The following is a 12,459-nucleotide window of genomic DNA, read 5'->3' on the forward strand; positions in this document are numbered from 1 at the left end:
CTGACATCTTTTCCATGGCAAAGTAAGAAAATGGGACAGAAGATTGGATCTTGCAACTCGCACCACGCACCAACATCTGCCACAGCACCCCTTAAAAAATCTCAGAAAAACCCAAATCAAAACCAGTTCCCCACCTCATACAAAAAATCCAAAACGAAAAAAAATGAAACAACAAAAATAAACACTAGCAAAAATCATCTCGAAACGAACCCACTTACGACAGGACATCCCCAAACAAATAAAGAAATAACAAAAATAAATAAATAAATAAATAAAATCCAGCAAAAATCATCTTCAAACGAACCCACTTATGACAGTGCATCCGACAATGTTTACAATATTATTTACTCTAGAACCCCAAACGTTTATGAACAATAACAACGCAAATGTCCAACTCGGTGTAGTAAAACAAGGAATTAAACGCCTCCTTGTTAAAAACCATAAACGTCAATAACAGCTATACGCATAATTAGTGGAGGTTTGTGTAGCTTACTGTGCCTATTTACGAATATATTGAAACTGTCAAAAGATGTTTGGTGGAAACTAAACGCAGTGGCGCGGAATATTAGTTCAATCACGTTAACCATAGTGTATGGCACTGCGCCATGAGGTTCTGATTAGCTCCCTTGAAGATATTCTCTACAAAATGAGGCAAAACATTCAGCTGAACCGATCGACGGTCAGTTCCTGAGGGAGGGTCTGACAGCCAGGTAAGATCAGTTTCTTGGTGTACTCGTCCCGTATTTCCTGGTTACCATTAGAGCTTGCCCACTGGCATGATACAGCTTATATAATTTAGAAACGTCCATTGCTGAAGTACTGCACAGCACTGGAAAGGTAACGTAACAGGCTATATTGCAGATGTTATTTGAAATACTGTTTCAATCTAATTATTATCTAATCTAATTATTCATAAAGAAATTCCATATTATTTCTATGACACTCGAAAGTGAACGGATATATTGCTGACATATGTCAGTATTCTTCCCATGACGTATCTGGTACGTTAAGGGACAGTTGGGTAGCCTAGAAGTTAATGCGTTTCGCTCGTCACGCCGACGACCGGGTTCCATTCTCACCACAGGTACAATGGCTCATTTCGTGTGTTGCCCGTCGTGACATCGCGGTATTACGATCCCGACTGAATCATGAGCATCTGGCTAAGAATGAGAAATGACAAGGTGAGCGTTTCGTGCACCATCGATGATCACACACGCATGCAAAGGTGTTTCAAATTTCTCCCAACAATCATAGGGCCAAACGAAAGTCAAAATAAGGAACTAGACAGTTTTGGTGAAAAGACAAATTTGTTCTCTCCTTGCATAAAATCTACGGTAACCTCCAACAGGGAATGTGAACATAAACGTTCACGCTGCGTGTTTTCTCTATGTGTCATCAAGGTGTTATGTCGTATGTGTTTATTCAAACGTTTTCTGTGTATTACGTATTATTGGTGGTAATATCTGCCACTTTGCTGAGGCCTTGGATGCTGTAGCTGTGATCATGCAACACATGAACGAGGCTGTTTGAGGTCTAGGGCATTGTCGTTTGTACCTCGAGATGAGGATCAGGTGGAATACATGTTACAGCACATGAAGCGTAGAAACGTTTGTTACGATAAATGCATTGACTCCAGCGTAAGCTGTTTAACCTCCTGCACCGATACCAGTGACGACTCATTTTAAGGAAATCCAGTCCGTTCCTGTGGTGAAATAAATTTTTTTTGCACTTCTATATTTGCCTTCTTGAGCATGTCCCGACAAAGGCCACGGGCATTGAGTCGGTCCAGAGTTTTGCCCATCTCAGATACTATGTACTAAGTCCTTGTTTTGGCATATACAAAACCGACCGCCAGATAGGGTAACCACAATTATCATCTTGTAACATTACCTGGTATGACGCCACCCAACCAGAACCATCCTCTCTCCGGACAATGGGTGAACTGTCTGGATCAAAGATACTATCCATCAATAGGAAGATCAATGTTCGGAATATGTTTGGCATCAATAAATCTGCCGTATGGCAGCACACAGACTTCATTAAATCTGTCCTCACCATCAGGTCCATCTGGCTCCTTAAACTGATGGCTCTGACAGTAATAGACAAACGTAGTCTGCAAGAATCACGAGAGTCATTAGCACATCGTTAACCTCTTTTCGCCAATTTTTCTAAACATTTTCATCTATACCTCCAATTAAACCTCTCCCACTGTAACATCCTACTTTACGGAGTCATCACACGTCATTACCGTGGCTATGTCCAGCTTCATTAGACATAAGCTTCCAGAGTGCTCTAAATTCTTGACCATATATGCGGCACCGTAACAAGCAATTAAGAATGTTTCAGTGAAGAACCTGTTATCCCAATTTCCATTAAACTCTCTACTACCGTATTTAACCAACGGGGTGTATACTCACGGTGTCTTTTGGACGCACTTATACATCATTGTGAATAGTTCAAATCACTATTGTCATAAGTGGGCAGCTGGACACAACTGCAATCATAATATCTAGGTTTTATGATGACCCAAGGTTCAGCTAACAGAAAAGATAGAGGATATTGATAATCTGAGACAGCATTAGGAGCAACGCCATTGTAAAATTTGTTCTCTGATTGCTCTTTCGTCATCATTGATTGCACATTTATGTAAAAATTCCATGTGAGTAAATCGAACATTTGTAGCTATTATATTTACTAGTGTTTTCACCCGTGCTTTGTCAACCTTGGCTCGGCTAATGTAGGAAGAAGGACCATAAGTCATGTTCGCATTTCATAGCGTCTCAGTCGGGACTGCCGGTACAAGGTCGAACATACATCGCGCCATACATCATGCCTGAGTTGTTGATATTAGTGATATTTTCTTTACTATAATGTTAGAAGTGCAGTTGAACAACATTCGTCATGTTTATATTGTAGACTTATTTGCCATAGCTGTGAGTACACTTTTACGTCTCACTTTTACCATGTTTGTGTTTTATAAGTGACGTCCTTTCAGAGATCGTCATGCGACACCTGCTGAAAAGGTTATCGTGGCTAAAATGTATCAAGGCATTAGTAAAGTTTAAATATCATAAGGTTATGGTAGAAATATGAAGGAATAAGGAACATCATGCAGTCGCAATTCCTTATTTCTCACTTCCCGTAGAATTATTCAGGAGTCAGTTGGCTTGTGCTTGCCACAGCTACAGATCTAGACTAGTGTTGTCGATACTGCTAAAAATATATAAATGTATCATATAGTACAGTGGATGAGGCTTGAATTGTACTTTCAACAGGGATGTTTTATGGTTATGGAGACGGGTTTGTATCTCTAATTACCTTTATTGAAGAACACGAACATGAAGAGGCCTACTTTATCGGAGCGTACAGTTTCTCCACAACACATGGTAAGTGGTCGGCGACCTTAAAGACCCAACCTAATCTAAACGGACATACCATTTCTCCGGAAGCGAGGAACAGTTACATATAAAGACATAAATAATATTATTTATAATTAACAATATAATAATAATATACAATTATCCTCTCGAACACGCTGTAAATAAATGTCTGAGGACACTTCCTAGCGGTAGGAAATATTACATAATATTACATAATCGCAATGAAATGTCTGACTGGGACTGTAACATAAGACATGTTTGTTGATTAACATCCGATTCAACAACATGTCTAGTATCTAGTTACATGACGAGGATGTGTAAATAGTCAACCCTGGCTCTACAATCCAGTGATTGACATGACCATCGATGTAAAGAATTAAGTTCCAATGACATGCATGAATGAAGTCCGCTAGTGCTTCTACTCCAGTCCATTTGCCGTCTTGTACATCCAATGGTTTCTGAAGATCCCTTCTAACCCGGATCTTCATGGGGGACAAGCACCGTCTGTTGCAAGCCAATTCCAACAGTGATCTTCCGGTACAAATGAGTAGGGGTGAACGGGTAAGGTTGTATGCCGTTTTAGCAACATACCAACATGAAGTGAAAGCCTTGAACGCAGATGATACACAAATTGCATTCTGAAGACGACCTTGGCCTGCCGCTTCTCCACTTTGAAGTCTGACTGGTAACTGATTGCTTGACCACACTGGGTGTGTGACCACTTCCCCTCTTCCAGACGTCCATCTACACATCGATATTGAACTCTTCAAAGGGCGGGTCTTCCTTAATATGTTAGTGAGAGGTAACACCTGCCTACCGACACCTATATAAACTCCATACACGCTCTGTTCTCACGAGCTGTGTAAACAGGGGGTATTTTCGAAGACAGAGGTTGCGTATGTCATATTTCTGTATACAAATATGTCTGACTAATCTTGATTAAGACCTCACGTGATAGGTTATATGTTATGTAGACATATGAACACGCAATATTTGTGTGATCAGTTAATAAAACCAAACCTCTAAAAAACGTCGTCATAACTCTTTGGGCGATATTGCGCACTCATGGTGTCTGTCAGTTTGTCTTACAGTGCGTGAACAGAGCATGGATTGCTGACGAATAGTTCTACCCCTGAACTCCACGCATTTGTGTTGGAATGAACCTTGTCAAAATGAACGTGGATATGTTGTCAACAGATGTTAATATTTCTTTAACTATCAAAGTTCAATGTGGCGGCCATTTCTTTTTCGAGAGAAGAAGGCGCCTTCAAGAGAAAAAATATGCTCCTTTGACGTATCAAAACAAACGACTGCAGGGCTTAATAGATTCCACAGTGGTTTATGCATTCAAGCGATAAATATTTTATATAACCATTTAGTAATGTACACATAATTACAACAAAAATATCCAAATAATAAACACGAACCTTAAAGAGCACCTGGCCATTTTCGTCTCAAAGTACACTGTTATGATATGTTAAGTACTTATAGTGCATGGATCTTTAATTACTCTTGGAGCTGTTTATTTAAGAAAAAGTGCTTAGCTTCAAAAGCTTAACCAGTCGTAACTGACACCATTGGTTCTTTCGTTTTATTCTCCTTACATAATCTTACAAGATGTCACAACTGACTCAGTGCTAATCCAAGATATCTTTATGCATGATATGCACTTAATGAATGATATGTCTGACACAAAGCTGTGGAGATCACTTTGGGAAATTACGGGTAACGTTTCTGTCTGATACTTATATTGCGTATCCTGATACACTGTTTAGGTATTCAAAAACGCCATGTTAATGTAAAAAGTGCATTTTGGCCAGATGTTGTCGCTTCCATAGCTCCACAGTGGGCGAAATGAACATCGCCATGTGCTTGTCTATTTCACCACCCGCTCGTACATTTCACCGCACCGCGTGGGTTCTGTGTCTGGCATATTTGTTGAGGCTGTCGAAGGCATCTTCTTTTCAGTTTGTCTTCCTTCTCCGATATTGGTTAAAAATCTTAGATTGTGTTGACAAAGATGCTATTTTCATTCATGTCAGTTTCAGAGACTTGAACTTCAAACATTAAAACTTAGACATAGTCTACAGTCAGTTGATTTTATCACATAAGTTGTTAAATCTTTGAGATAGCGTTTCAAGATATGCACTTCAAGTTTCAAATTTGACATCTTTAATTTATATCTCATGTCACGACTCATTCTATGATCGTAATGATAACAAAATTTTCGACTCCAGTATATTTATATCTTTACGAAATTTGTTCTTATAACGTTTATACATACACAGAACATTCTCTAGTATTTCGGTTACGCTAACATTTCCGTTCGCAGCAATGGTGGTTAAGCCTTGCAACTGTAAAAACAAAGAGCATATCAAACGATTTAGCGGAGTACAAATTACTGTTAGTTTTCGTAGTACATTTTTCATTTTCATTTACATTTCTGATAGTCTTTGAAGGGCATTGAGATATGATACACACAAAGTCGAGAGCTGTATGGATGTCAGCTTTGAAAATATTATTTTTAAGACGTCGAGGTTTCGGAGTATGTGTGACTCCTTCATCAGATGAATGTAAAAACTAGGAAACAGAGAGCTATGTAAGTAAATGTGACAGCAACGACGATAAGACAACAAGGGAGATGTGGAGTAGTAGTAGTTGTAGTAGTAGTAGTAGCAGGAGGAGTAGCAGCAGCAGCAGTAGTAGTATTGGATAAGTGCGGTAGTAGTTCAAGGAGCACCTTTACGGGAGCGTCAGATATCTCTCATTCTGTCATATCATTGGCTATAAGATGGTTCTGTAGAAGTTTGAAGCCATTTGTTCTCCTGAAAACCGAGAATAGTGACACCGGTGGGATAGGATACGCTAAATAAAGTATTTATTCGCGCATACCTAGTGTCAACACTCTTCAATAGTGATTTATAAACACATACTCATTAATATGATATCATACAATCGACTCTTCTGCTGGCACAGCATTCTTGTGGTAAGAATGTCGTCATGTTCGCTGCATTAAGCTGAGTGTTGTTGATAAAATCTCAAAACGGTGCCACTGATTGATCTCAAACTTAATAATAAGCCTCACATTTACAAGTTTTATAATGTTATATACATCCTTAAATTTCACTATTCAAAACTAAATAGTTACTAAAAACGTCTTAGAGAAGATTTCGCGTTTTGTCACTCCAGTGATGATGATAATGTGTACTGACAAAATAACATAAAGGGATATTCATCCACAATATTTTGGCGATTACAGATTATTTTGTCGGTTTCAGATTCTTTAGGATATCGGCCAGTCTCAATTCTGAGAATACAACCCCAATAAGTGTTTATACCTCATTCCATATATCATTCAATATTAGTGTTGTATAATGCACCGTGTATGCAACATTTTGGAACAACATATGACATGTAGAAGCCAAAATGTCTGATTTAAAAAATGACAAAAAAGAATAGCATTGCAACAACATCTAGTAGACAATCATAGCTTGTTTTATGGGAAGATTGGGAGTTGGACAATTCGATCATGGTACTGTTATATTAGCTTCTTGGTTGAGCATCCGAAACCAAGCATGATGAGGAAACGAAGGCTCTTCATGGGGTGATATGCCTTTCTTTAAGGCTGTGTGTGGATCCGTGTGTGTGTGATATGAATCAGTGTCATGTTCCACAACGATCGTCACTCCCATACCTTAACACGAACTCTTTACGCCCAACACTACCCCACCGCCACTGGCCCCTTACATCTGGAGTGACACCCATTGGAAACGTACCTTAAGTATCAGTAGTTCACATTGTAGGCGTGCACTTCCACAGAACATCTGCACACACTGCACGTCACACTAGCTGCGTCATACCGCTGAGAGGGGTTCCGTGACAATGAAGGGTATGTTTCGTTAAACACTGTACTATTCAACTATTCATCCCATCATTTGACTAGAAGGATGCTCTAAAGGCCAAATCCTTTTGAGTATATCATGAAGCTCATAAAAAAAACACAGGTACTGATACAGAATTCAATATCAACAGACTGTTCAGAATCACTACTAGTCTGTACGAATGAACATGTTTACCAAACAAACAACCCATGCGTCTTTCCCTAGCCAAAACACGTTCAACTCTAATGTATCTCCCCCAGTAGTCAGTTCCACCCATCGGGATCTTACATCAAAACAGTTCCTATCATTTAACACAGATACCTTGAATACTTCAACTGCAATATCAGCCATCTCGTTGACAAGCGGTATTCATACTTCGCGAGCTGGCAACCGCGAGGCGTTTATAATTTATGGTGGTCTTGCTTACGGAGTTATCTCCACTTACTACAACCTTCCTTTGAAAAAACTTTGCACAATATTTAGAGGCGAGGTGAGGTGAGGTGAGGTTAAATGGGGTTTAACGTCGTTCTTTTGAATATTTCGCTCATAAAACAATGTGCATGCATGGCTGTTTGTACTATCCCAGACTTAAGCTGGTTTTATAGAGCTAGTTCACCGAGATACCATGCCGCAGTTAAGCATGGATACCCCACTTGGATACGTTATACTGACGCGGAGCCGACCAGTCCTTGTTGTAACCATTAATGGCTACAGCAGGGACCAAAGAATACTATATTTCATCGTCTTTTGGTTTGACGCGGCCTGGGATCGAACCCGCGGTCTTCTGCTCTCCGCGTGGACGCTCTAACCAATACTCCACTGAGAAGGTGCGCAATATTTGTATTACTAGTGGCTGGAGGGCGGTGAAAGGTGGTGTACATATGATACAAACTTTTTTGTGTGATATGTCCCATCCAAACGTATCGACATGTGAGTGAGTGAGTGAATGAATTAAAATTCATCATCGTAACATCTTATCCTTGTCCAGCGTCATGTTTTCACTGGCCAATTAATATTTGCAAATGAAAGTGTTTTTAATGGAGTTTCACACATTTTATATCTCATAAAAGATCCAGTCAGTGTCAACGCCGGATAGTGTTCATTTAAAATTAATTCGTAATATCCGAATTTCGTATTAACCAAAGCAGTGGCGTCAATTCTAATTGCGTTGGTAGTAGCCGACACTGGAATATGTAGGGTAACTATGATGGTATTGGATGTAGGAATGTGAGTAGTAACATCTGTTTTCTGGGCTGGTGTTAGTGCTATAACTATGAGAAAACTAGCACATATTTTGACACGCAACACTAACTACATATGAGACAGCAGAGCACTACAGACACGGTTCTTCACAAAATACACCACAAGGTAGCTGGGAGGTACTATCAGACCGAGTAGTTGTCTTGAATATGACGTCATATTGGTTAACGTTCAGGAACCATATTGTTGACTGCAAATATATCTGAGAAGCGACACGCTCACCAGGCGACGAGTTACAGTGCATGCTCAGAGACATCAAGTACATGAGACGTGAAGTGAGTGCCGTATTTAGCGTGTTCCGCCGAGATGACTCGATGGTATAAAAACATTTCTTTAGTATACAAATACTACATGAACAGATTGGGCGCTTTGCTGTTTATCTCCTACACGTCATCTCTGAATCTCGATTTGGCGGATCACATATGGTTGGTTATTTGTGAAATGTTTCATACGAAACACAATCACTAAGACAGTGCAGCTTGTCATATGAAGTTGCGGCCCTTGGCGCCGTCAGGATCATGAGTTTGTAAAGACGTTGACGTGCTCCGAGATTTACGTAAAAAAATTTACACAACCTTGTCCATCCTACTATGTCTAACATGTAGCCCACTCACAACTAAAACACTCTTCAATGCGGCATTCAAATATTCAAACCGAATTATTACGTCTTTAATGCTATTGATCGAACTGATGCTTTCAGGCGTTACATTTTATGTGCGACACACGATGGAGGTTGACTAGCCGGCTCCTAGAGAGTGTCCCTTTCAAAATGACAAAAGCCTTTCAATGAGACCCCGGGGTTTGACGATGTTTGGAGCTTCAGAACAAGGTTACTGACATAAGGTGATACACATGGAGGTTTAACGCCCCGTTTCAATTCCTGACACGTATAAAGCGAGTTAGCTTGTGTTAGCTAAGACTTTTGCCGGTTTCGTAATACTAGCCATCTGACTTAGGTCCCCAGCTGAAGTTTCACATGAACACCTCAATACACGACGTAGTCCGTCGACCTGGGACCAGTTTCATAAAGCTATCGCAGCGCGTCCTAACGTACTGTAACACATAAGACTTACGACACTCTTAGCCCTTAGAACCTTGTAAAACGGGACCCTGGTCAAATTTGACTTCCCCAATGTCTACTGTCAGGCTGTACCAAGAGAGCTGGCGTAAAGTACCATGGTCATGTTTCATCGCGAAGACGCTCGAGGGCCTGGATTTTCGAAGCTCTGTTAGCGCTAACATAGGCGTAAGTTAATGCTAACGTATACGGATGGCACTTACAACTAGCTTAGCGCAATGAGGTCTTCGAAAGACTAGGCCCATGGCTTTGCTTGCTCGTGTTTCAGCAAGACAGGTATGTCCTAAACACACACGTACAGGTGTTAACATGGTAAAGTGTTATTACAATATACTCAGATGGTATATTGAAAACTTATTATACTTCTGGTTTGAAAATAATCATGACGTTTCGTGGGATATCATGTACAAGGTGGTAAACAAGGATGGTGCACTATTGTCCAGAATAAAGCACGTGTGCACAAAAGAAATGTGGACTGATGATTTAATTTTAATATCTTGAAAAAAAATCAAAGAAATGTGGAGGCTTGTTTCGTGAACAAGCCATGTTCTGATGGTGACAAAAACGAGAGGACGTGTTTGTTCATTTAATCACAAGCGCCAGGCGTCGTCATATCCAGTGTTTATTTTCTTGGATCATCTTTCAGGAAAGCATTCCGACAGCAAACTTCCTCCCTGACCTTCATACTTTGACGGGTATCTCAAATTTAATGTATCAAATATTGTCTGTTTCCTGTTTATAATTGTAGTACAGGGGAAACGTGCTCAACGGGAAAAAATAACTTAACCGGAAGATAATTTTTTAAATTCGTTTAGCACTTTTCAGTCGTTTCATGTTATAACGTGTTTTCCAATTATAAATCACAAGTAAATATTCATAACCCTCCGCTTTGATTTTAAGAGCTTACAAAAACTTTTTGATCGTAGTTTAAGGGTGTGAATCGAATGTACTAATGGCGAAAGAATTCCCCTTGCTGCCGGAGAAAACAAAAACAACGGGCGGATATCTTTCAGATAACCAAAGCAATTCAACTTCGCTTCGGGTTTCGATTAACAGATCTGAACTTTTGCTTGAAGATGGCAGCAGACGATGACTTGTTAAACAGCACATGCTTTGACGAGACTGCGATTATTCGTCTGCCCGTGGATTTAGTGGCGTTTGCACGCGTGTTGATCCGCCAGCTAGTCAATCACTTGTGGGGAGACAGCTGTCAGCGATTTCTCTCAAACTGAGCTAAATCGTCTGCTCGCATGAAAAATGACCGCAGGATTACTCTAACCTTCGCTAACACACCGTCTTGGTAAATTTGTGATGCCACAAGTAAAGATTATCAGAGAATCCACCTAGATTGTATTCTCGTATTCTCTCAACGAGAAGAAAAACTAGGCATTAAAGCCACCAGCAGTTACTGCCCCTTACATGAAACTACTAAACGTAATTAGCACACGTGATCTTCAGACTTACCCAGTCAAAAAGGAAGTGACGAAATATGCAGATTTATTCATGAGATCCCAGGTCCTATTTGTCGCACAAGAATTCCCCAACATACCAAAAACTTTCGATCTTGAATGCGTACGGGAGGGAACCGTTTAGCAGCCGTCTCATTTCGGCCTAGACAAATACATATGTAGCGTGACTGCACTTCTGTCAGCGGAACTAGCATCTCATAACAGGTAAAATATATTACATATTATCCCCCACATTTCCTTTCCAGCATGTTTGATTTCCATAGTAACTTCCCATTACATTTAACTTCTTTATAACGCCATTCATAGTTTTCAATATATTGTGTATATTACAGTAAGACACATTGCTCAAAAGATTACTGAACTTTGCAATGCCCTACGTTTTCATTTCTTTTGACAGAAACACACAAGTTTGTTTCTATAGAACGCCGGGAAAAACTTTTAAAAGTCTTTGCCAAAATGTGATCTTATCTCCCTCGTTCATTCTCAACTTGTCTCAACCGATCTCTCCACGTGTCAATGAAATCGAAACCCGCACCTTCCGATTTTTACCTTAGATGCGATTCCCTGTGCACCGATGAGATGCCGAAGAGCTCTGTTCTTCATTTCACCAGTATCCAATCCCATCGTTTATAATCTACACAGTACATGTATATTCGTACTCGGGGCTTCTCCAGCTCAAAGGCAGATCCATTCACAAATCTCTCGCTGTGCTAGAACTCGGCTTAAGGGAGGATATAACACTGTTTTGCCTTTCGCTTGTGTTTGAAAGGTACCGGCGTTGAGAGATCGGTTTATGAGCCGTTGTTTGTGGAAACAAGTTTCAGGCTTCACCGGTCTTATATTGGAGGTAGTATAATATTTTGTTTTAAGGGTCATATATTTTTTAAATTCTAATCCCTTTGTAGAGTATGTTATTTTGATGTGTTTAGCTAAAACGGTACACCTGTTAGCTAATGGAATGGATAGATTCGGTTGGTTTCATTTACAGTCATGCTTTTGAAGTAGACATGATAAGTTCTAAAAGTAAATTAACATTCCTCAATTATATTCCACTTCTGATTAAATGAAAAATAGCTGGCTTCTTATTCGTTTTATGATGCTTCACCTACATTCCATAAACAGAACTGGTACTTGCAGGTGCTAATGGGTTCATTGTACCTTGAGAACTTGAACAAACGAGTCAACTTCGACAGATATCCCAACAGTGACCAACAGTTTTGATTTAATTACTTTTTAAATCGTATCCGATCTTATTCTGTTTGCCTAGTACTTTCTCTACTGCATCAATGGCGAATGTGCTGAGTGTACTCGGGTGATACGTGTATGGGGCTATAAGAGGAAGGTTTTGACTTTGTCTCACTGTTTCAGTGCAAGCCGCATATTCGTTGAAC

The 12,459-nt window shown here is 39.9% G+C and overlaps 1 protein-coding gene across 3 annotated transcripts in view; it reads left to right on the plus strand.

The window, feature by feature from the left end:
- The first annotated feature begins 634 nt into the window (after nt 1-634).
- LOC137283773 (troponin C, skeletal muscle-like) overlaps nt 635-12,459 on the plus strand; it is a 48,233-nt gene continuing 36,408 nt past the window's right edge. Inside the window, exon 1 of one of the 3 annotated variants that reach the window (XM_067815456.1) lies at nt 635-710. The gene's annotated coding sequence lies outside the window, so the exon portion shown is untranslated. Of the gene's footprint in view, nt 711-11,098; nt 11,273-11,615; nt 11,916-12,459 lie in introns of those variants that run through there. The other 2 variants (XM_067815455.1, XM_067815457.1) reach the window with 2 other exon arrangements.

The sequence above is a fragment of the Haliotis asinina genome, chromosome 5, assembly GCF_037392515.1.
Source record: "Haliotis asinina isolate JCU_RB_2024 chromosome 5, JCU_Hal_asi_v2, whole genome shotgun sequence".
In the NCBI taxonomy this organism is placed as follows: Eukaryota; Metazoa; Mollusca; class Gastropoda; order Lepetellida; family Haliotidae; genus Haliotis; species Haliotis asinina.